Below are 25,936 nucleotides of genomic sequence, written 5' to 3'. Positions count from 1 at the left end.
TGGTACGATTGATATTGCATTTGTATCTCCATGATACATGTTCGTTGAGTAGTTGTTCATTTGGAATCGCGTGTTTTCCATTGGGGAAAAAAATCAATCTTTTATTGTTGATATTATTTAGTTTTGTTTATGAAAATTGACTAACTGGGCTTATTTTGCAAGAGAAAACAATAGAAAAGATAATTAAGTTTTGCTATATTTCCACCAAAGATTTATCTCAGTTTAGATTAAATAAATCTTTTTGGTGTTTCCACCGAATAAGAAGATTTAAAAATGATTAAGTTTGACAACACTTTCTATGAAGTGCAAGTGAGATAGTTTGATTCGTGTTAAACAATGAAGAACTGATAAGTTTAGCATCATATAAGAATATATATTTTTTTTTATTAAAACAAAACTATATTTTTTGTACACAAACATGCAAATAAACAGACAATAATGCATTATCTGTAAAACCAACTCCTCCACATAGGTTTTTCTTTAGAAATGTTGACTCGAATTCGATCCCCGACAGGAATCGAGTCAAATCAAGCTCATTTCAACTCGATTCAGGGTTATAACGAACTGAGGAGAAATTTAAGCTCGCCTTAACACCACATGTTACTGTAGTCGTCTATGAACAACTCAACTTCTTTAAGTTTTATTTTATGTCAAAGCTACAATTGTTAAATGAACTTTTTTTTATAGAATCTCAAATTACAGATGTTTTCTTGCCATTTTTTCTTGAAAATTGTTCATTTTATTAGTTTAAGTTAGTTTTTTTTTGCTGAAGTTAATTTTAACTTTTGATTTTCACAAAAATGTATTCTATTTGTGTGTGTGTTTTTTTTAAATTATTACTCTGACAGGAGGATCTTTCAGTTGTACCAATTTTTAACTACAAACATCTGACTACTGCCGATGGGTTTTCTTGGGAATGTTCTACTATACTATTTTTAGAATGCCAAAAAAATACGGGTGTTGGTATATTCCTTTTAAAAATTCCATAAAATGAACAAAATTATGTTTGCTTCAAGCCTAAAGAGTAAAATAAATCTTTTACATGGAATAAAAAGTCAATTCCGGTGGGTTGGCAGTACGAGATTTTGTCAGCTAAATTTTCCAAGACCTAGTTAATGGTTTTAGTTTATAAATTGCTTGGATGATATTGGCATAAAATGCTTGCATCTTTTCTATTGTATTTGCATATATCCGTAAATAAGCCAACAATCCAGAAACGTTGAAAGCATTTTATGCCAGAAACCACAGTTCCCCACAAAAAAGTAAGTCGAATCTCAGCTTCGATGTGGCACTCACTTAGGGAATAGGTTTTCAATATTTTCTAACTTTGTTCAAGTGGTAAGCGGCTCTTTTTGTTCTGCAATGCTATGATACTAAATTTCTGTCAAGTATGTGAGTGGGAAACATCTGTCCAATACTAGATGGCCAACCCTGCTTTTCTTGTTTGTTATTCCATCTGGTTACAACATTTTTTAAACAAAACAATCTGGCATATCAAGACCTAATATCAAGCTTCTAGATCATTCAAAAAAAGTTTCAAAATTGTAAGGAAAAAATACTGAAAATACTTTTAAATAATTTGGTACGAAATTTGGGACGAATGAAATTTTATTTAAATAAAACATTGGATAGAATCCATTTTTTCAAATTTAAAAAAAATTATAATCAAGTCTGTTTGAAAAAGTTGAACTGTCAGAATTAACGCCAGAATTGAAGAATCCAGGAAATCTTTCAGTTATATACATATTTTAAAGTTTTATATTTTTTCATGGAAATATTTGACATATAAAAGCGTTTCACATTAACACTTAATTCAATTTATACATTTTTTTCAAAAATAAAATAAACTAAAAAACAGACATTTTGACGACATTGAGCTAAATTATGTTTAATAAGTAAAAATTTCTTATTTCTTTAAAATTTAATTCTCAATTCTTGGCAAATATTCCAAAAAAAAAATATTGATGTGCGAAAAAATCCATTATATTATCACAGCTCAATGAACCCGTTGCGTATGTTTGCAGATACTTCAATCATTTTATAGAAAGATACAATTTAACGCAAAATTTAAAATATTTATAACATAACATCAACAACAACAATAACTACAGTCGTACGTCAGACAAAAGATGATAAATTTTAAAAAAGATAAAAATAATAAAACAGAACACACAAACTAATAACAATGAATTCTGCAAAAGTAAATGATTTCTATGTTATATACATGAGCATACAGGCTTGCCAATTGGGCTAAATGAGCTATTTCTTCATAAAACTTACTGCAAGCAATTTAGTAGGACAGTTTAATCATGATTAGGCTATAAATTGCTCAAATTTTAGCTTAAGCAATGTCTATGTTTGAATAAAAGATATTAACAGAGAATTTGACTTAAAGCAAAGTTTTCGCCATCATTTGATATCAAAATTAATCTAAAAAATATGTTTTTTAACAGTCAAAAATGTGTACTGTGTTCATACTTATTTTTTTTTTTTTAAATACAAATGAATTCCAATTGAAACTACCATACATTTTATTTAAAAATGGGCTATTTGGGCTACTTTTCAGATTCTGACTCTAACCTACAAATATTTTAAAATTGGGCTCTGGAGTTAGTTCAAGATTTGGCAACCCTAGAGAGAGACTAAATTGTAACTTCTATGTCACATATGTACACAACAAATTTTCTTTATTTGCCTTTTTTTTATGTACAAAAATATTCTCTTGATCTAAATTATTTTGCACACAGATTCCAGCATTATTATTTTCTTTCAATCGACTTCATCTTTGGCATCTCTTTTTTCCATTCTCTATGACACAAGACAGAGAGAGAGAGAGTCCAAGAAAAGTGACGAAGTCACCTAATGACGATGACGGATCTGTAAAAATATTTAGATAAGAAAAAACAGAACTTCTTATAAAAGAATTAATCGAATTTGTTGAGAAAAGAACTGGGGTCAGTTAACGTCGACGAGTAACGACCAGACCGACCGCAAGCGACGTAAAGTAAGATTATAATTTTTATAAGCATTTAACTTAACTTGTAAGCTATTTGCTGATAGCCGAGTTAAAGTGAATAAATTACTTAAATCGAGACGATTATCATTATTAAGGAATTTTTGCACAAGAAAATAAATAAAATTACTTGATAAAACAACCTACAGGGTGTTCCAGAATGTATGATTAAACTGTACTTTTAAGAAAATTTATTAATGATGTATAATTTTCTAAGTTTTTTGAGCCGAAATTGCAAAAAGCTAAATTTTACTCGTACACTAATTGAACTGAAATTTGACAAAAAAGTCGTTTAATTTATTTTCTCCAGTCGAAAATAAACTTAAATCAATCATAACTAATATTTATTAATAGCTTTTGAAGTATTGACCTTCTTCGTAAGAAACACTTTATACTTTCAGAGGACTTGATAATGATTGATGAATACGGGACACCCTATAAACCAAACCAGCTTCAAACAACCTTCAAATATGTACATAAAACCAGAAGCGTAGTCAAAGAAACAAAAGTATGCCAATCATATTCTCGTTTTAGTAGAAATTCCTATTTAAATTGGTTTTAGTCTTTTAGTCAAAAGAAATGATGATAAACATAAAATATATAAAATAAAGAGGGAGAATTTAGCAAACAAAAAAATAAATGTAGGCATAGAAATATTGCAAAAAGAAAACAAAAGAAGAAACACAAAGATAATCTTGGATAATTTATTTATATTTTTTTGTATTCCTTTAACTGACTTGACTTGAACTTATACAGACAACTTGTACCTTACCTACATTCCTATAAAATTCTTACTTAGACTTGAAGTATTTGAAAGATAATAATCATTATGTATGAATTTTAATGAATAACTTTACTCACTCAATTTTCACGCAATTGTGACCGCATCAATTTAATATTTGTGTAATTTTGTTCACATTTTTGTTTTAACACGGTCAGTGGTCGTCATTGGTTTGTATGATGGAATTTTTCTGATGTTAAACGATTTGTCTGTCTTTTCAAAAGAATTTCAATTTTAATTTAAGAAATTATATTTAACGAGTTAAAGGGAATGCATGCCATACTTTTGTATCAGTAACATTCAAGCTAAGCTATCTAGTGGTTTCTTTTTGAATCATATGTTATTTTGACACTAAAAGTTGTTTCACTTAAGCTTTAACAGCGTTAGGAAAAATTGAACATTTATTTTTAAAGTGAATTTTGTGTACCAGAAGCCTTGAGTTTGTTTGGAAAGAAGTTTTGGAGCACCCAAAACGTCTGTTGTACAAACATTCGTGAAAGAAATTTCTAACACTGTCTAGACGATAAAGCATTTACAGTGGATCTAGTTGAAACCAACATTTCTGTCAACGGTACTTTTTTTTACTGAAATTGATATGGATTTGGTCGACCTCTAATTTATGCAGGTTAATGCACCACACAGCTAATAAAATAACCAATCTTTTGAGCGTAAAAATTCCAAAAATGTTATTAACAGTCTTTATAACGTCAATTGGCTACTTTGCAAGTGGCCACTGCGGAACTGTGAAGGCCAATGTTATGCCGACAATCCGGAAGCGAATAAAGCCCTCAAAGCCAACATCATACAAAAATTGATATTTTTCAACCAATACCCGTGTTTTGTTGGAAAATCTATCAATAGTATAGTAAGATTTTACACGAATAACAAAAACAATATCCGCAGTGTGAATACTACCGATATATGTTAAAGTAGAATCTTACTACGGATGGGTCTAGAATGGATCTTATGTGATTTCGTTCTCAATTGTTGGTACGATTGATATTGCATCTGATCTCGACGACTGTGTTCGTTGAGTAGTTGTGCATTTGGATTCATGTGTTTTCCATTGGTGAAAAAAATCAATCTGTTACTGTTGATAATTTGTATTTATGTTAATAAAAATGGACTAACTGTGCTTATTTTGCAAGAATAGAAAAGATAATTAAGTTTTGCTATGTTTCCACCAAAGGTTTATCTAAGTTGAGATTAAATTAATCTTTTCGGTGTTTGCACTGAAGAAGATTAAAAAATGATTAAGTTTGACAGAACTTTCTAAAATGCAAATGGTGTTTCGATTTATCTTATTAAGTGCAAGTGAGTGTAGTTTGTTTCGTGTTAAACAATGAAGAACTGATTAGTTTAGGATCATATAACCCCCTTCTTTAAGTTTTTATTTTATGTCAAAGCTGCACTTTATTATAGAATCTCAATTTCCAGAAATTTTCTTATCATTTCTTTTTGAAAATTGTCTATTTTTTTAGTTTTAGTTAGTTTTTTTGCTGTAGTTAAATTTAACTTTTGATTTTCACAAAAATTTATTTTATTTGTGTTTTTTTGTATTATTATTATTCTGACAGGTCGTCTTTCAGTGGTACCAATTTTTAAATGCAAAAATCTGGCTACTGCCGATGGGTTTTCTTGGGAATTTTCTACTATACTATTTATAGAATGCCAAAAAAACATTGTTAATTTTATGAAATAGCATTGTGGTTCACGATTACAATGTATGATTAACAATTAAAAATTGCTTAATTTCTAATAAATGAAGTTAGATATTTATCAACTATCAATTGATAATTGACACTCGAAATAGGGATATTACTATTAATTTGTAAGATTTTCGAATATTTTTGAAAAATCATTGATCTTGTTGAAATAAAATTGACCGCATTAATTCTTTGTACATACGTCCCCAACACCTTCAACTTCAAAGATAGCTTTTATACGAGTATGTCTGGTAAAAAGTTCAAGTTGCGTTTGCCTCCTTCATCCCTCAAAACCATGTACTTTAAGTAAAATATCTCAATGGCGGACCATTGAAGCGAATAAACTTGCTTTCGTGGACGATGTGTTCATATGAACAAATGGAATCTACTAAACATATACAGCACCCATATGGTGTACCCATCAGAGCTTCGTCGTCGTGTGCAAATCCACTTGACCCCTCCTCGTTATTATATCGTATTTTTTCTTTTTATTTATTTTATTGCAAACTACACCCTCAGACTTTTTGTACATATATTGATTTGATTGTTTCCCCGCGTTTCACTCTGGTCACACTATATGTACTCATGGACATATATATATATATGTTTTTCACCCTGCTTTAAGGCATTGCACGGTAGATTAAGTCTACGAATCCAATCATATCTGTGTGATCATAAAAATAAAATGGGTTAAGGGTTTTGTTGGGATATCTCGCAAAAACAAAATTTTAAGTTGAATATATATTTTGTTTTGCATTTCTTTATGCATGAGTACTTAAATCAATTCTGTAAAGAACTCTAGAAACACTTAGCACTTTTTTTTTACAAAATTTTAAGTGTCATCATGTCAATAATTTTTACGTTTACAATAATTGATCGCTTAGCATTTAAACAATGCTTTAATTTTTTCTTTAACTTACTAGTGTAGATTCAAACGTAGCTACTTTTTGCATAGGACATCATGGTAATATCAACTCACTACGCTAGCAATTGGTAAAATGCTAAGAATTGAAATATGAGAAAAAGTGATTAAAAATAACAAACTAATACAAAAAACCCTTGCTGCGAATCTTTCAAATTTGGCAATTTTAATGATTTCAACTTTATAATGAAATAAAATCTTCCGAACAGAACAAAAAAATGAAAGACCCTGTTATAGAATTGAAATATTTTAACAAAATTAAAAACTTACTATAATATCCACTTGAAGTCGAAACCATACATACACACAAATAAAAATGCAAAGAAAACTTGTAAATTATACAAAAAAAAAATTGCATATACGCCCCAGGGCACCACTCTTAAGTTTGTGTCTTTATCAAGGATAAACTAAATAAACATTGTAAACAAAAGTCTTGAAACGGTTATTTTATTTTGTATGTCCACAATAATTTTCTAAAAATAGAATATACCAAAAATTTTACTAACATTGGTAAAAATATATCTTTTTCGAAGAAGAATTGATAGGGATTGTTTTTGATGACCTCCAGGACTGTGTATGAAGACTTTTGCTAACATACGATTTAAGTTTTTTGATCACTCAGTTCTTATTTACAATTTCTCAGAAAAGAGACTTTTTCAGCATAATGCAAAAATAAGGCTAGTAACCAGAAACAACATCATTCTAGATGAGCTCTTGAAGTTAAACAATAACAAATAGATTTAAAATGTATCGCTGCGTAATTTATTTAGCTTGACTTTCAAAAGCGAAAAATGAATGGCCCTGTACACAATTTTGAAAACCCTCAAAAGAATTAAAAAACTTACGTATACTACAGTTACCACTCAAAAGACGGAACCATAAGCACTCATTTATATGCAAACAATCTTGTCATTCATACAAATATTGCGTATACGCCTCAGTGCACCGCTTTTTTTCCTTGTTTAAAAAAGAAAATGAGCATTAAGTCAAAAAATAGCCCAAAATTGCACCAGAGTGGACAGAAATCGGTAGTATTTTTTCGAAGTCAAGTGAAAGTCTTTATACCTTAAAGAATTGTGCCAATCAGCAGGAATTTTGACAACTGGTAGTAGATGATCTTTATTCTTTCTGTTCCGATCTACAATTTTGAAAAATGAACGACCATGTACAAAATATTAAATACCTTTAAAAGAATTAAAGCACGTCCTTATATTTACTAGTTACTTAAAGACGGGAACTATTCGTAGAAATAAATCTTGTAAAATGTAAAAAAGTTACGTATACGCCTCAGCGCACCATTGCTTTAACGTTGTTTAAATGAACATCAACTTCATTAATATTATTTAAAAAATTTCTTGAATACCAATAATACTGTAAAATTGTACTTGATCGAAATCGGTAGTAGTTTTCGAAAGTCACGTTAAATTTTGCATTGTTTAAAGAATTATGTGAATTTTCATCTTTTACAAACAACAAGAATTTTCAAAACCGCCAGTGGATGATTTTTGAACTTTTAATTCTAATAAACAATTTTGCAATTTTGACAGATTAGACACTTTTTCGTTCCTTAAAAAAAAGACCAAAAATCAAAAGCAAGAAATTGCTTTGAGCAGCTTCTGTCACTAAGCTATACAAAATAAGTACAAACAATCATTGATTATGAAGATTACCTGCCATTTCTTTTCTAAAGGGAATAATCTCAAAACACCCTGAAAAATGGACAAACCTACAATAATAATAATGCTACCGTGCGTCGTTCTTCGTTCATAAGCTTATAGGTCGAAAAATAAACCTTAATGATATTCTTGTGTCATTTTGTGTCGGTAGTCGTCGTTTGGTCGGTCGATCGAATGTCGGTTTGACGCTGAGGTGTGCGTTTTTCTAGTTGCCACCCTATTGTTCATGTGTCAAATCCATTGTAATCGTAATGGGATCACGAAAAATCGTGACTGGAAAATTCAAAATTGTTAGTGCGAATGCAAAACACTGAACACTCTCTCCTTCCTTGAATACCTTTCTGAGACTTATTTTACTTATATAAAGTAGTTGGTATGGTAAGAGAGGTTGAGGGTGTTTTTTTTGTTGTGTTGTTGTCCATATATTTGAATGTAAAATATTGCAACCCTCTCACACCCTCATATCTCTAGACTCGTACCTATACCGTCTCTATTCTGTTTTGCAACACTGAGAATATATTCAAAACAACAAAAGAACAATTGTACATATTTGTAATTTAAATTAACGACAGTCACGTCTCAATTTGTTTATTTGAATAAAAAGGAATATGTACTTTTTATGTGACCAAGGACAATGCAAGGCGAAAATAATGTAGAGCTGGGAGAGAAGGGAAAGGTTGGAAGGAAGAGAGTTTAAAAGGAAGAAATTCCCTTTCGAACACATTTATTCTTAAAGTGCTGTTAAAAATATTCATGATTTTTTTAAATATTTTGGAAAGTAATGAAAAATAAAAGTATGAAGTCAAAAAATGAACATTTGATTGGTTTTTGTCGATATATCAGAGACGTTGACCGTTTTTGCAGTTTGCAATTTTGTATACAAAACCTTAAAATGCATTTTTCTTAAAATATTTATAAAGTAAACAATAACATTTCGTGGAAGATGAAATAAGTTTGAAATCGTGGAAGATGAAATAAGTTTGAAATCAATTTTTGTCTTCATTTTCAAGATATTTCAGTCGAAAGTGAAACTGTACTAATTTTTAGTACTTTTTATATAGGTTATGTAGTACTCGTGGCATGATGGTTAGTGCGTTGGACTGTCATGCCAGAGGTCTTGGGTTCGATCCCTGCCTGTGCCATCTAAAGTCTTTTCAAAGGTACTGCCTCTTGCGAGGAATTGACAAATTCTCCAAGAGTAACTCTTGTCATGAAAAAGTGCTTTCTCAAACTAGCCGTTCGGATTCGGCATATAAACTGTAGGTCCCCTCCATTCCTGACAACATTACTCGCACACAGGAATGGTTGAGAGTTGTAAGTCACTAGGCCCTAGTTCTCAACGGACTGTTGCGCCACCCAATTTATTTATATAGGTTATAAACTATCAATTGGATAAGATAAAAGAAGCGTGAAGTCAATGCTTCTGTTCATTCTCATAATGTTTCAGTTTTCGTTGAATTTGTTTAAATTTTTAGTACTTTTTTTCGGAAGATTTTTCCATCGTATTTCTCTTAAAATTTCACTAAATGTTAAGTTAATCTTAACCACAATATTTAAATACACGCTGCAAATCTTGAAGTAAATTCGTTGTTTTGTTCCCAAGGTATTTGAGGAGCTCGAAAGTAATTTTTTATCAATTACACACGTAGCGATTTTTATTTTTTTTTTTTGGCATGAAGTGAAGGCCTCAATGCATTCTCAGGACATTTAAGTTATTAATCAATTTTTAACCGCTTTAAGACCTTGGAGGTCCTACATTTTTATTAAATTGTCAATTGGATTTGTCTAAAAAAATGTATTAAATATAAAAACAATGTTTTCTGTGAGTATAAATAAGCATAAAGTCAGTGAATTTACTATTTCTCAAAATATTCGAATCAAAAATCAGCTTTTATATATTTTTAGTACTTTTTTAAATGTTTTTATTCTTTTAAACTGTCAAACGGATTATTCTTTAAAACTACAATATATTTAAGACAATGTTTTTTATGATAAAAGAAGTTTCCAGTAATTTGTAACCATTCTGAAGATATTGGAGTTGAAAACAAAATGTTTAGATTTTTTTTAATTTTTAGAATTTCACAAGAAAACTAAAAGCAGAATTTTAAAGATAAAGGTAAGCAGCAACATTTTATAAATGTAGTTAAAAATAAGTTTGAAGAAATATCGTTTTTTGTTCTCAGAATATTTTAATCAAAAGTATATCTTTTCTTGTGACTATTTTTGGAAATTAAAATGTTTAATTGAATTTTTTAAACGTTTACCAAATGTAATAACAATGATTTTAATAGACAATGTCCACAATTATTGTTCTCAAGATATTTGATGCGAAGATCAATTCTTAACAATTTTGAGTACTTTTTTGTAGGTTTTATTTAAGAAAAACTGTTTATTAGATTTTTCTTAAAATGACATTGAATGTTCACAATAATATTCTGTGTTAAATTAAACAAGTTTGATGTTATTAAGGTTTTTTGTTCTCATGATATCTGAGTCAAAAGTCAAGTTTTACTAATTTTTAGTACTTTTTTAGTTTCTAGATAAGTATAAGAAAACTGTCAACGGGATTTTTCCTTTATTTGCATCAAATATTTAAAACACTAGTTTCCATAAGATAAAATAACATTCTAGTGAATATTTTCATATATTTACAACATAATTGAAGTCAAACATTAGGTTTTACCAATTTTAAGTCGTATGTATTATTTTAGATTTTTACTTTTTAATCAAGATTTGTCATTTTACTTAATTAAATGTCAAAAATTGAAATCAAATATGTTGCATGTTTTATTCATAAATAGTTCGTGGTGACCAACATTTTTTTCAGTATTTCGAAATTGATTGAGTTTTTTTTTCAACTCCATTTAGCATATCTGGTCCTTATTAAATAAACAAAATATTTTAGCCGACATTTCTAATGGTTTTCGAGATATGGCTGAGGAAAAAAGGTACCCCGAACGTACAGACGTATGGATAAAAAAAAGATAATATTTCACTTAAAGAAACAACAAACTAAATTAAGGTTTTCTTAAAATCAGAAATTTTTTAGCAGTACTGTATTTAGTACAAACCCATTACACAAACCTTCAATGGCTTGAACAAAATTTTTGACAAATGTATGTGGTATTGATTTTGTGATACTATTCATCTCTAAAATCTTAGGTACAAAGAAGAGCAGGAGGAAGAAAACTGAGAGAACGAGGAGCTAGCGGACACATCAGAAATAAAATAAGACACGAAAATTCGATTTATTTCGAAGGATACGATTCCAATACCAAATCTAACTGGAATTTTGTGTTTAGGAAAAGATGTCACGAAAAACGAGAGTAGAAATTTTAAAATTCTAAAAACTTATTAGCATTTTAATGTTGTTTAGTCTCTTTTTTATTTATTATTCGCATTTTATTTTTATTTTTTCCAAATGTAACGTTACATTTACGTCCTCCTTCGAAAGTACAATTGGCATAATGGTTTTCAAAAACCACACTAAGTGCTATAGGTAAATGTGAAAGGGACATTGGAATAGGCATTTTTACCGCATAGTCATTGTAATAAAAGAGAAAAATCATTTTAGGATATTTTTTCAAAAATGTTTTTATTACGAGATACTTTAATCAGAAACGACAAAAATACACACAAAATGATTTTTGAAAAATTTGTTAGAAATAGCTTTGGCGTTTTCGGTATTATGCTCTGCGCGGTGCAAGTATCAGCATTGATAAATGACGAGAGAGTTTAAAAGTTTGAATATTTTTTTTTTTGATATTTTGGTTGGATTATTTTCTTTATCATGGAAGTTCAAAAAAAAAAGTTGATAGATGGTTTAACTTTAGGGAAAAATAAATATGTGGGTAGGTGAATTTTTTTCTATAGATATGTTTTTTTGATGTATTTTTAAAGCTTTAGAAGAACAAGTGATGGATGTTTGAAAAATATCGCTAAACATAAAAAAAAAAACAAAAATAATCTCATATAGCTATGGAAATAAACTCACTACAAATTGTTTTTGTTTTTGTTGCTTTGAAGTTAGAAAATAAAAACATGTTATGATGCTAAATCACTAGGGCAGTGGGGTTTAGATTTATTATAAATTTATTTTTATTTTTATTTCTATTCGAAGAATTATAGAAATACACCGCACATGGAGAAATCATAGACAGGTGGCTCTTTCTTATATTGACAAAAACATACAAAATATTAATGGACAAATTAATACCATTGACATGTGGAATAATGGCTTTTTTTGAAAATAGTTTTTCTATGGTAAAAGGCAAAACAAATGTACATTAAAATTCTGAAAATTCTAGGACAAATATTTGAGCTTGTTTACAGTGTTTATAGAAATAAGTTTTTGAAAGAGAGAGATTTCAATTTATTTTTAGTTATTTTTCTTCAAAAGCGCCTTTTTATCAGTTTTGTCCTTTTGTATATAGATTTCATGTTAAAGGAAACAGAGATTATGGCCTTACAGAGATACAATTATATTTAAAAATTTCAAGAAAAACGGATTAAACCCACTGAAATACTAAACTAGAATTTTAAAAATGGATGTGGCCCACATTGAAAAATGACATTTTTTTGGAAACCGAACTGTCATTTAAGGATTTTTAAAAAATATGCAATCAGTGAATTGAAGCTAAAGCTGTTTCAAGTTGGGATATTTGAGACGTAAAATCAATTGAGCAGTATTTTTGGCAGGAATTTGGTGTATGTATTTTAAGAAGCAGTGCCAATTGAATTTAGAAAACAAATGTAGTAAACCTTAATAAAATTATTTTTCGCTAACATTTTTAAACTGGAGATTTCAATTGAACATACAAAATACGATCGGAGCGAAGTCGAAAAAAAAAGTGGCTTCGGCGATTTCATTTATCTGTCTGTCTTAGTCTAAACCTAAATTAAGGTTTTAACTACATTCGCATTAGGAGTATTTTTTGAAAATTTGTTTAAGATGAAAAATAACAAATGTATTGGTTAATCGAAAATTTGAATGTTCTCAAAAACAGCCTGATAAATTTTTATGAAATTTGTTTTCTTAACTTGACTTCTTTAGTATAAGAAACTCATTCAAGAATTTTTGGAATTATCGACAAAATTCGATATCTCAAACACGGATCAACATTTTCAAACAAAATTCAAATGTAAACCATTTGTTTGTAAGCACTTATTACAAAGTTGAATAACGGAACTGATCTAAACTAAAGGTTTTCGAAACAAAATTTAATGTATAAAGGTTTTTTTAGAAACTAAATGGCATTTATTTGTTGAAATATTCGGAACGTTCAACTAATTTAATGTGTTAATTAATTAATCTTTGTTTAATGTTACCGAAAGTTAGCAACAATATTTTGTATAAGATGACTTCAAACATCTTAATTTTGTTCTCAAATATTCGAGCCGAAAAAAACATAGTACATTGTTTTTATTTATGTACACAACAAAACTGTCAATTACATTTTTTTTTTTAATTACAACAGATATCGAAAACGTAACTCTTCGTTGTTTGAAATTATTTTGGAGGCAATATCATTTTTCGTTCGTAAAATATTTGGAGTGAGATATTTTAGAGTCAATTATACCATAAGCATAAAGTCAGTGCATTTATTATTTCTCAAGATATTTGAATCAAAAATACGTTTTTACCCAAATTTAGTACTTTTTTAAGTATTTTATTATAGGTTTTTATTGTTTTAAACTATCATTCGGATTATTCTTAATAAACTACAATTTATTTAAAACAATGTTTTTAACATGAAAAAAGAAGTTTCGGGTTAATAATTTTAAAAATGCCTATAGTTTTAAAAACCATACGTTGCAAGTTTTTAAAGTCGCTGGCTCGAGATATAACAAGAAAATGTATACCGAAGATATTTCTCTAAAACTCATGGGTTTAGGTTTAAGGGACCTTAAAACGTAAAACATTCCTAATCAAAGTAATTACAATAGATTAAAATTAGAAGTCAAATGAGTAAATTAAAATATCCAATATTAAGATTTTTTTCAATAAAACTAATAAAAAAAAATCTCCTTACGAATTTGAATTTCAAAAATCCAAACTAAAAAACTAAATCAGGAAATTTACGGCAAATTGGAGTTTTAATGAGAACCATATAACAAATTATAAGTAAACGAAAAATAAAACATTAAACTTTACGTTTTGAAAAAAACTTAAGGAGGTATGTATCTTAAATATCTTTTATAGAGCATCACAGTTCCGTTTATCATATAATTTTTATACTATAACTTTATTCGTGGAAACAAAATAATAAGTTTGTTTAAAAAAAATTAAGTTCCAGAAACCGTCTTCTTTTCTCCCACACACATTTCTTTAATACGTCCCGAATATTTTTTGGATTTGAAAACTGATGCAAACTTTTAAACGGTTTAGTAGAATGTTAAATTCCTTTTAGTATAAAACAAAGCCAGTTATTTAGTTATTTTAACATTTTACTATCTTCTAACATTTTACTAAATAAGAATTTACAAAATAGGAACTCTAAAGACCAAACCATTAAAGCCAGAAATTTTGAGAGATTAACAATTTTTTTTAAGAAAAGCAATAAATTAAAATAAATATATATTTGACATATTCGTTGTCTTTCGGAAGTTCAAAAGCTGATCCAATACGGCCAGCTTGAATAGTTGAATAGTTGAATTATTCTCAAAAATTTTAAAATTACCAACAATATCTTGATATAAAGAAATAGTTTAGTTTGAAAATCTAGTTTTGTTAAATAGATTTTTAATCGAAAACAAATTTTTACCAATTTTGTAGCATTTCTTAAATTTCTACAAATTGGATGAATGAAATTAATTTGAGAGATATCAAGAAACGAACATCAATTTATACGAAATTTGCGTACTATTTTTTGTAGATTTTATTTTTTATGAAAAAACGGCTATTTGAGTCGACTGTAAATTTTTACTTAGTATTAGTATTAGTTTTTTTTTTAGGTTTTTATTTTTTGTAATTATATTTTTCTCAAAATTTTTCTGAATGTTAAAAACAATATTTTTTAAAAGATAAAAGTAGTTTAAGGCCAATATCTCAAAGTTTTGAAAAGATATTTGAGTCGAAAATCAATTTTTACTAACTTTTATTAATTTTTTGTTGAGGTTTTTATTTTTTGCAAAAAAACTGCCAATTAGCTACATTCTGAAAAAATTTTGTTCAAATTTTTTCAGAATGTTGAAAATAATATTTATTACAAGAAAAATGTAGCTATCCAAAACCAATTTTTACCAACTTTTGTTAAATTTTCCCTTAATTTTTATTTTTTGTTAAAAAACTGTCAATTCGATTTTTCTCAAAATTTTACAAAATGTTGGCAACAATATTTTAAAAAAGATAAGAGTACTTTAAAAAGATATTTGAGCCGAAAATCAATTTTTACCAACCTTGAGTAATTTTTTTTTTTAGGTTTTTATTTTTTTATAAAAAAAAACTGTGAATTCGAATTTCTCAAAATTTTACCACGTTATTTTTCGTTGCAAAAAATTGTTTTGGAGATAAAATCATTTCGCATTCTTAAAGTTTTTGAGATGACAATATTTGTTTCAGTTTTTTGATTTATAAAAAAAAACGTTATTTGGATTTTTTTTCAAAAAATATACTTGTTTGGTATTTTCAAAACTGCTATGGTAAGAAAATAACATACGCAATTTTCTTGACAACCGTTTCTACATCTTTCTGCCTTATTATCTGTACAACAAAATTTATTTGAAGTCGATATCTCTTCTGGTTCTTGAGCCATAGACGACGAAAAAACGTCGCGAACGTACGGACTTACGAACGTACGTACACAAGCACGCACAGATATCTTCTAAAAGTCTTTTATTTTAACTCTAGGAACCTTGAAACAATAACTTCCTATGGGAAGTGAATAACATCGTTATGAAAAACAGTATGTTTTATTGTCTTTGAACGCATCTTATTATGAATGCAAAATCGAAATCAGACTCGTCTATCAAAAGCTTATCTCTATCATCGTTAATTACATATAATTCTTGAGTACTCAATTTCAACTTTAGGTCTGTAAGAAAATTGCTCTTTGATTTTAAAGAACAAAAAGAGAAATGTCGTTTTCAAGAAGACTACAAGAGATAAGATCTTGATATTTTTAAAGAACATTTTTGAAAGTATACTATTTCGAAATAAACAAATAAGGTCATTTAACCTTTGAGCTTATTATACACGAATGTAAGATCTTCCAATATTGGGTGATTCTTGGCAAAAAATATTAAACAATATTTTATAAACCATGTTAACACCTAATTTTATTTGTCAAAAGTAACAGAAAAAAATTGGCAGTCAATCGTTGGCAAATTTTCTATAAAAAATTGGCCGACTTCTTGCAATCGTTTGAAATCGTCTAAACATCCAATCTTTTGTTTATTCAAATATTTGGACGGTTGGCCACAAATTGGATATTGGATGATGTTCTTGCCAACAATATCATCAAATTTTTAAATAGTAGACAATTTTCGAGGAGGAAACAACAATAAAAGTTTACAGGATTTTACAAGTTTATCATTACTGCCTGTTTTTTTCTTTTTAAATGGTTTTCCACGACTTATTGTTTTCACTTCTAAATCAAATATTTTTATTCTCTGTCATCAGTCGAGAGAACTGTTCTCCAATGAGTCTACAAATGAACTTTTCTAAAGTTTTCTAACAGTGTAAACAAACAATTATCAATTGGAAAATACAAAATTGTCAGCAATTGTCAGTGGATTTTCTACCAAAAAATTGTCTAATATTTGGATGAAATTAACCAATCCTAAAAATGGACAATTTTCACGTGATAGAAAATTGGCAACTGTCTCCTTATTGGATACAATTAACAGTTCAGCCAATATTGGAGGATTTTAATCAATTGTGTATACTTAGCATTAGAAGTTTGATAAATCCGTATTACATCTGAGTATTTTACATTCAACCTAACAAGTTCATTCCAAAGAAGTGTTTTCCATGACTTTTCAATTTTTAGACTTGTTCAGATGCACCGTTTCTAATAAAAAAAAATAGCAAAACGCTAGTAATTTTTTTTTACTTTTCTATTTTCTCAACTTTTGACAATTCTTCTTAAGATGGCTTCTTATAAATTAAGAGTAATCTTCAAAAGCATATTTTCTATATTATAATATTTAAAAAAAATAGTAAATAATTTTTTAAATGTTTAAAAAAAATGAATAAATCATCATAATTATGACGCAAATCGAATAAGTATTCGTCCGTTTATGTCAAATTAATTAAAAAATTGTTTAAGTATATTTTTTATCATATATTCAATCCCAATGGCTTATTAGACGCGCTTGGAATTCATATATAATCTCATATGTACCAAACCTACTTCATAATACCAAGTTTCCCAAATTCAGGTTAAATAACTTCTCATGTTCATGTTTTCCTAAAAACAAAACAACAACTTTTGCCAAACAACCAAAAAAAAACTTTTATTTCATAGGAAAATTATAACATCCCTCTCACCCACCCTCAAACAAAACGAAAGAAGAAAAATAAAGAAAACAAAAAAAAGAAAAACATGAAACGATTAATGCGTAATGATTCGGACAATTTGGTAAAATTTATTTAACGCTTCCTACTTGTGTTTGCTTTTCCATTTGCTAAATAAACACGAAAAATTAAAACCAAGGCTACATCTCGCTTTCAATATACACAAATATGTACTAACATACAAAAATATACATTTGCTATAAAATTTCATAGCGCACAATTTCCACCGAAATCAAACAGAATATTGAAATAAAAAGAAATCAGTGACTTTATTGACTTAATTTTGATTAAAAAGATTGAAAAAGAAATACAAAATGTTCATATAATATCTACAAAATAAGAGAATTTCATTTAAATGTGCTTTTATATTTTAAATGAGTCATAAAAATGATGATGATCATCAGAAACAGTCATCTCATATAACACATATTATTATAGTAAGTTCCTATAATATACTGGTAATTATCTAAACAATCATTTTATTTTATTTGAAACTGAAAAAATATACTCATTTGCAATTCGACCTTGGACATTTTATATTATGGCTGAAAAAAACATTTGTTTCGCGTTAAAAATACCAAAATCAAAATAAATACAAATTAAACAGCAGGTCACACATAATCAGATGACAGTTCACGGCTTACAAGGTTACAATAATTCCAGAACAATAATTCAACGACTCACTGACAGAGAAAGAAAGAGAGAGAAATAAAGATTAGATTAATTTGCTATAAAAAGAAACCAAAATGACATGACGTAAAGTGCAACATTAAGACACTTTAATTGTTTTATTTGATTCTATTTAATTTACAATTTGCCTTTTATTTGGTGCACTTATAAATATGTAATCGATTTGATAAGGTGCTTATAAATTTTCGGTCTTTGGAATGTCGTCAAATGACCGATAGAACAAACAAAAGAAATAAATTTGAATTATTTGTTGTTTTTTTGACAGAACAAAGAACCAAATTAATGATAATCATTTCAACAGAGTGAACTGTCAGAAGCAAAATTGCAATGTTTAAATCTTTGATTTTATAGGAGAAGAAAAAGAAGAAGAAAACGAACTGTACATACGTGCCACTCAAAAGTTCATCGAAATTGAAGGTGATTCATTTTCATTGTTGCAGCACACATGCATGACTGGATTGCTGAATTGCTGACTTTTGCTATAGCTTGTTAGCGGTTGTCATAAATGTCATGGTCATTTTGAACCTGCTTGAATGAACGATAAGACTTTTGTGTGTGATATTTTTTGGCGTTTTAAGTACGAAAATGAGGTAAACAAACAATTCGGTATTGTTATTTGCAATTTTTTAAAAATAGGTAACGAAATAATTATTTAGGCAATTAATAGATAAAGTTTGAAAATATTATTTGCTTTTAAAGTAAAAACAAAGTCTTTTGGAATTTGTATTTTTATTTGCTTAAATGGTTGCAAACAATTGGAAATATTTAATTTTCAATTATTTCTCAAGGTTTAAGAGATAAATTTGAGATTTTGTTTTGTTAATGTCAAGTTTAAAAACAAACACTTTTAAGAAGCTAGGGATTTTAATTTTTCAATCATACAGTGCTAAATAGAGGTTTGAAAACGGTGCGCAGGTTGCTAGTTATATTTCTTGCTTTTTTACATTGTAGGTGTTTTTTTGTATTGTCTCTTTTTATCATGATTTAAACACAGAACGAGTGTTAGAAAAATTAAAGAAGGCTTTTGAAATGTTTCAATATAAGAACGCGAGGAAAAGCAGAATAGTTTAAGGCATTCTACATTCTTGATGTGCGTTAAAAAAAAAAATCTCTATACTTGAAATTGCGAAATTGAGCTCAGGAGTAAATGGAATTTAATTTCGTTTGAGGGAGAATGCAACTATCTTTTTTTACAGAACTAAATAAATAAATTTAAAGCTTGTATAGATTCACAGTTTCTCAGTTTTTATGGCGAATCCAATCGGAAAATTTGAGAAAGCACTTTTCATGACAATGGAGAATTTGTCAATTTTTCGCAACCGACAGTTTCCGTAAAAAAAAACACTGACGATGGGATTTTTGTATGAAATTTTATACTCGCAGTTTAAGGCACTTGCTTGTCGAATTTACAAACGATGGGACTTTCACATGAATTGAACTATATAAGTCTAAGGCATTACAAAAGTCCTACGCACTAACCATCACGAGACAGGTACTAAGAATTTTTAAAGATATCAGTATTAAAATGGGAGGTAATATTAGATCTGAATAAGCCCTTTTACATGTTTGAAGTGCGGCTAAAAAAAAAATCTCTATACCTAATTGCTTGTGAGGAGAGGGGGGAATGCAGCTGTCTTTTTCGACAAAAATTGCTGGTAAAAATATCAGAAGTCAACAAAAGACATGAAACACTGCAACGGTGTCCTGGCGTCGTAAAAGTTTCTATGATTGTTCTTTCGCCTATAAATCGCTCTTTTTTGATTCTGTCCAGAAGACTTGTTCGTCAGACACCTGCTTAAATGTGTGAATTGTATTCAAATTATTGGCGAAAAAAGGCTCTTTAGATTACAGAGAAAGGCAGATTAGAAGGGATGACAAATTTCTTGCGCCGTGCCGTCAAAAAAATTTTAAAGACCTAAGAACATTTTGGAAATGTTGGATATGCTTTCATACCATAAGATGTAGTTTTTCAAAGAGGTACAAAGAGTACTGACAGCTGATACATTTCCTTTCTTAAATTTCATTATAAGTGTGTTAAGCTTCTATATCAGGAGACAGTATTGAATATTTGAAGCATTTATTTAATTGATAATTGACAATGCCTTCAAGATCCAGATTTAATGTGCTTAGGATACTCTGCCGTTGAAGTTCAACATCCGAAGGGCAAGGGTGTAAACCTAGAAACTAAAGACTATAAGAAGCAAAGGGTAATGTCTTACAATTCAATATATTAGAAGTAACAGACAAGAGAGTAGGAGACAATACGGAGCCTTGAGGAACACCAGCATAGATTTTATTTTGTGTGTCTAAACTTGGATTATCAATCCAAAAATGCACTGTGTATTCCAATAATGCAGTAAATTCAATCCTAGACGTGAAATTCCATAAAGGTAATATGCTCATTTGCTGACTCAAAAACCTTGTACAATATCATCACTCTTGTTCAATAGCGAATTTATGAACATGAGCCTGAAATTATAGCTTTTGAAATTTGAAGATGAATCAAATCCACCAAAAGTTGCTCGAATTCGAACAACTTCTAAAGACGTAGCCACCTGTTTCTTTGTTATAAACAGAAAGTTAAACGATCAATGTAGATTATTAATTAATTAATTAATTATATAAGGATTAGATTAGATGCGGAAACCAATAAGAGAATTCGAGTTATTTTTTTATCACAAACAATTAAGTTTCTGAATGAGCTGATGGGTAAAACATCGTTCAGGCTTAATTTGACATCTAATAATATTTTCTTGTGCCTCAACATTCAAAAGCAATTTTTTGAACAATGATCTCTTCGCAAGAAGAACCTTTTATTATATTTCAGAGGTCTTGTTCACAAAGTCTCAAAAATTAAATATTTTGTATGGAAAAATATGGTGAAAAACAAATGAAATATTTATGTTTGGTTGAAAACCTCGTATGTACCTCTAATCATAAAGAAAAAACTTTTTCAGCATTAGAATCGAAGTGAATATTTTCAAAAGCACGTTCAATTTTTGGAGCCTAAATTTGTTTGCGTAGAACATTTACATACAATCATTTCAAAATCTACTGTTAAGAGGTTAGGATTTTACTAGTTACTGGTTTACTAAATATTAAGCAGCTTACAAATTTGTATCATTGCTAAAAACACTTGATCTATAAATCTCCGATAGTAATATCAAACCCCAAATCTGATAAATAAATAAAAATAAATACATTTTTAAAATGTCAGAAATTCAAGAGTCATAAAGATTTAAGAAATTATTAAAAGTCGAACTAGCCATTTTACGCTTTTAAAATAAGACACATTTTAAGAGATCAGATGTTAAAATTTCTTAAAACTAGCAAAATCAAATCTTTTTATTAATAAAAATCGTTTTAACATTTTATATAATAGTTTTAAATTGTGAGACATTATTCTTACAAAAATTTCACATTGTTTTAGTTTATTATCGAAAGATTGTAAGTAGCTTATAGAAAACGATTAGGCTTGCACAGAGGTTTTAAACAAAATTTCAAATTTTGAAATATCTGTGATAAATAACATCAACTTTATTTCATTACAACAAATCACTAGTTTAAAAATATTAACATACAATGTTTATTACCTCTAAAGTGCAATTCAATTATCACGTTAAGCGTTAACACAAAAAATGTCGACATTTTTATGAAGTTGCAAAATTCCGTAAAAATTAGACCGGTCATAAATTTCTAGGAAGGCTTTCATGTTTTTAGAATTATCAATATTTGATATTTTGATTTAAGAATATTGATTTCGGTGTTTTTGTCAATAAATTCATGAGTGTTATTCGTTTTTCGGTAATATCTTTTCAACCTTTTCGCAAAAATGTTGCCCTACTTTAAAGACTCTTGTGTCAATAAAAAAAATGTGCTAGACTTGGTTTTATCTACTTCATGTTTACTAGAACTTACTATTACCTTTTTATGAGAAATTTTTATTGGATAAAACGATAAAGTCACTTTCGTTTTGATAATGAAACATTAACGCTTTTCTGATAAAATAATCATTAAGTTCTTTTTTTCATTTTTATCTCATTACATTGTATTTTAATTAAACAAAATTACTTTCGAACTAACTCTTATTAAAGGTTATTATATGAAGATAGGAGAATGTTGTGTTAAGTTCATATTGCCATAATGATATTTTTTGTTTGTTTACTTTTCCTTCGATAAAAAGATAGCTTGATTATGATTATATCAGTTCGGAAATATTATCTTCCTCATATTTTGTCATACAAAAAATAAACTTTTATTAGTTTTGGAACTTATCGTTATTGCTTTACAAAATCATATTTCACGTGCAGAAAACTGTTGCTTTAGTTGCTAAAATACGTAAAATCAAACAAGTTCAATTAATTTACTTTAAATAAAATCATAGAATCAAAAATTTGAATCCAAAGTGATATTCAAGGCTCGAATCAAACTCTTGCTTTGATTTCGCTTAAAAATAAACAATACCGAGCAGTTTCCTATTTCAAACCAGCACGAATAAGTTTATTCAATGGAGCATACTCGTACTTTAAAAAAAAAAAACTATTAAGTGGAATATCCGGAAGTGCTTAGATATATACATCCGAAAAATCCGGTCAAAATAAAATTCGCCTTATCAAACAAACGACCATCATAAATTTTACTAATGTTGATGCACCAATTCTAAAATCTACCCGCATTTTTCGAAAACAATGTAATGACTGTCCCATATCTCATTATCTCACTTCTCTGATGTGCCAAATCTATTCAACAACTCAAAATGCCTGCATTTCCGAAAACAAAACAAGAATTCAAAAAAATAAAAACTAATTTCGAGTTTTCGCAAAGATATTAAGATAAATTCAATATTTCAAATACAAAATTTATTATTATTGAAAAGAATAGAAATAGCTCGGAATTTTGGAATCCAGACATATTTTTGTTATGTAGTTAATGTTCGAAATGTTTGCACGAGTTTGAATGAACAATTTCAAAACCCAATTTTTTGAAATTTCAGTCTAAAGTTAAAATTCAAAGTGTAGGAATTTCTAATGTTGTTAGAATTGTTCTTTCCAAATAAAGTTATTTTAAGATTAAAAAAGTATTTTTGAAAAGTGTAAAAATTGTTCGAAATTCCATCAAAAGAAAGGAAGACACATTTTTAAATCAAAAAATATTTGTAAAAGTTAAGAAGTTTATAAAAAATGTAAGACAAAATTTAGGTAGAAATGCTTGGAAATTGTTCTAAATTAGCAACCAAAATTAGGAGGCTAAATGTTGCTGCTAAAAATTATTCTTGAAAAGAGTAGAAATTGCTACGAATCATCTAATATTATTTCCGAAACGTGTAGACGTCTATTTCGTTCGGAATACAAAAATATTTCTATATGAAGACAAAATTTTAAACCAAAAACTATTCTTCAAAATTAAAGAAGTTGTTCGAAAATTTTAACAAAATTAAAGAAGACAAGTTTTACAATTAAAATTGTGTGTAAACTTGTGGCAAACTGTTATAAATTTATATCCGAAGTGCAGAAATTGTTCCATATTGTACAAATTATTTTAAGAATTAAAACATATTTCTGAATAGTGTAGAAATAGTGTGAGATTTCATCCAAAACAAGGAAGTCAATCAAAACATATTTGAAAAAGTTTAGAAGGTGTTCAAAAATGTTCGGCAAATTACGTGATACAAATTTTTTCTGTTCGAAATTGTTGGAAATTTTCAACCAAAATTAGGAAAGAAAAATATTTGCAGTTGAAAATTATTCTTGAAAAATGTATAAATTGCTAAAAATCATAAAACATTATGTGTAGAAATTGTTTTTTAGCAATAGTTTTGGTGATAGAATAAAATGTTTTTTTTTTTTAATGAAGACAAAATTTGCAATCAGTTAATGTTTTTGAAAAGTCTACAAATTGGTTGCAATATTAAGGACAAGTTTGGATGAAGAACTTCAAAACTCTAACTTATTTTTGAAGTGAGTCAGTAACTTTTTCGGAAAAGTAAGACATTTTATTGAAAACAAAATCTTAGAAATTGTTTGAATTTTTAGCTAATTTTGAGGTGAAACATTCAAGAACTAACAATAATTTTTGAAGTATAGAAATTGTTCGTTTAGGGTAAAGTTGTTGTTATAATACAAACTTTTTTCGTGAAAAACTTAGTAACTGTTCACAATCTTTATTTAAAGTAAGTAAAACAAACTGTTATTCTTTATAATTTTAAGCAAAATTTAGGAACCAAAACTTATTTTCTGAAAAGGGTAGAAATTGTCCATTTGGAAAAAGTTATTTGAAGATAGAAACTTTTTTAAAATTTTAAGCCAAAGTTTAAAGAAAAAATTTAAGAATAAAAAGTTATTTTTAAAAAGGATTCGAAATTCAAATAAAACCTTTTTTTGAAGTGTAAAGAAAGTTTTTCATCCAAAGTCAGGATGAGAAATGTTTGTATCAAAAATTAATATTGAAAAGTGTAGAAATTTAGTAATCCCAATTTGTTTCTGAAAATTTTTGAATAGGTTTGGAATGTTCATAAAAATTTTGCAATGCAAAATATTTACGAACAGTGTAACAAAATAAATTTTAAAAGTGCAAAAATGTGTTCGAACATTTTTAATACAAATTTGGAAAAAATGCTTTTGAATTGTGTAGAAATTATTTAAAATTCCCATCTATAGTTATGACTACAAATTTTAGGAAAGTAAATTCTACAATTAACTATTTAAAAACTGTTCGAAGTTTTTATACAATTTAAATTGAAAATATATTTCTCAAACGTTTAAAAATTCTTCAAAATAATTATTCAAAGTAAGCAAAACAAATTTTACAATACAAAAATACACTTGAGAAAACTGTAGAAATTCTTCGTAGTTTTTAGGAAAATTTAAGAACAACAACTTATTTCTTAAAGGGTTAGAAATTGTTCGATTAGATTAAAGTTGTGGAAATTCTTAGAAATTTCATCTCAAGAAAACACATTTTTCAAATAAAAATATATTAGGAAAGGATTAAAACTTGTTCAAAAATTTTAGACAAAATTGGGAACACATATTTTTTCAAAAAGTATTTCTGAAAAGTGTTATAAATTTTCGAAGTTCTCCTCCAGGGTTAGAAAGCCAAATTTTGCAATACAAATGTTTGTATTAAAAATGTAAACACTTTTCAAAATTAGAAACATCAAAAGTTTTACTCAATTAATCCCTCATATTGTCAAACATACTCGTATATAAAAGGTCCAAAAATGTATTCGATAATTTTAATACAAATTTGGAAAAATACTTCTGAACAGTGTAGAAATTATTTAAAATTTGCATCAAAGCTATGAATACAAATTTTAGGAAAATATATTCTACAATTACCAATTTAAAAATTTTTCGAAATTTTAACCAAAATTTGTATTAAACAATTTCAAAATCAAACACTATTTTAAGAAATTGTGGATTTTGTTCGAAATGTTTAGTTAAAGTTGAACAGACACATTTTAAAATGATACAATATTTCTTTAAAGTGTAGAAACTTTTCCAAATTTCCGCCCAAGATCAGAATCAATAATTATTTCTGAAAAGTGTACACATTTTCGAAATTTTCAAAAAATCATCAAAAGACATTTTTTTGAAATCTTATCCTTTAAATGGGATGAAATTTTCAAAAGT

At 27.9% G+C, this 25,936-nt stretch overlaps 1 protein-coding gene across 11 annotated transcripts in view; it reads right to left on the bottom strand.

Annotated features, from left to right (window-relative positions):
- The window catches only part of LOC129947229 (protein alan shepard), a 638,535-nt gene that overhangs the window by 37,751 nt on the left and 574,848 nt on the right, over nt 1-25,936 (bottom strand). The window lies entirely within an intron of this gene.

The sequence above is a fragment of the Eupeodes corollae genome, chromosome 2 (genome assembly GCF_945859685.1).
Source record: "Eupeodes corollae chromosome 2, idEupCoro1.1, whole genome shotgun sequence".
Classification (NCBI taxonomy): Eukaryota; Metazoa; Arthropoda; class Insecta; order Diptera; family Syrphidae; genus Eupeodes; species Eupeodes corollae.
This window is presented reverse-complemented; position numbering and strand designations above follow the sequence as displayed.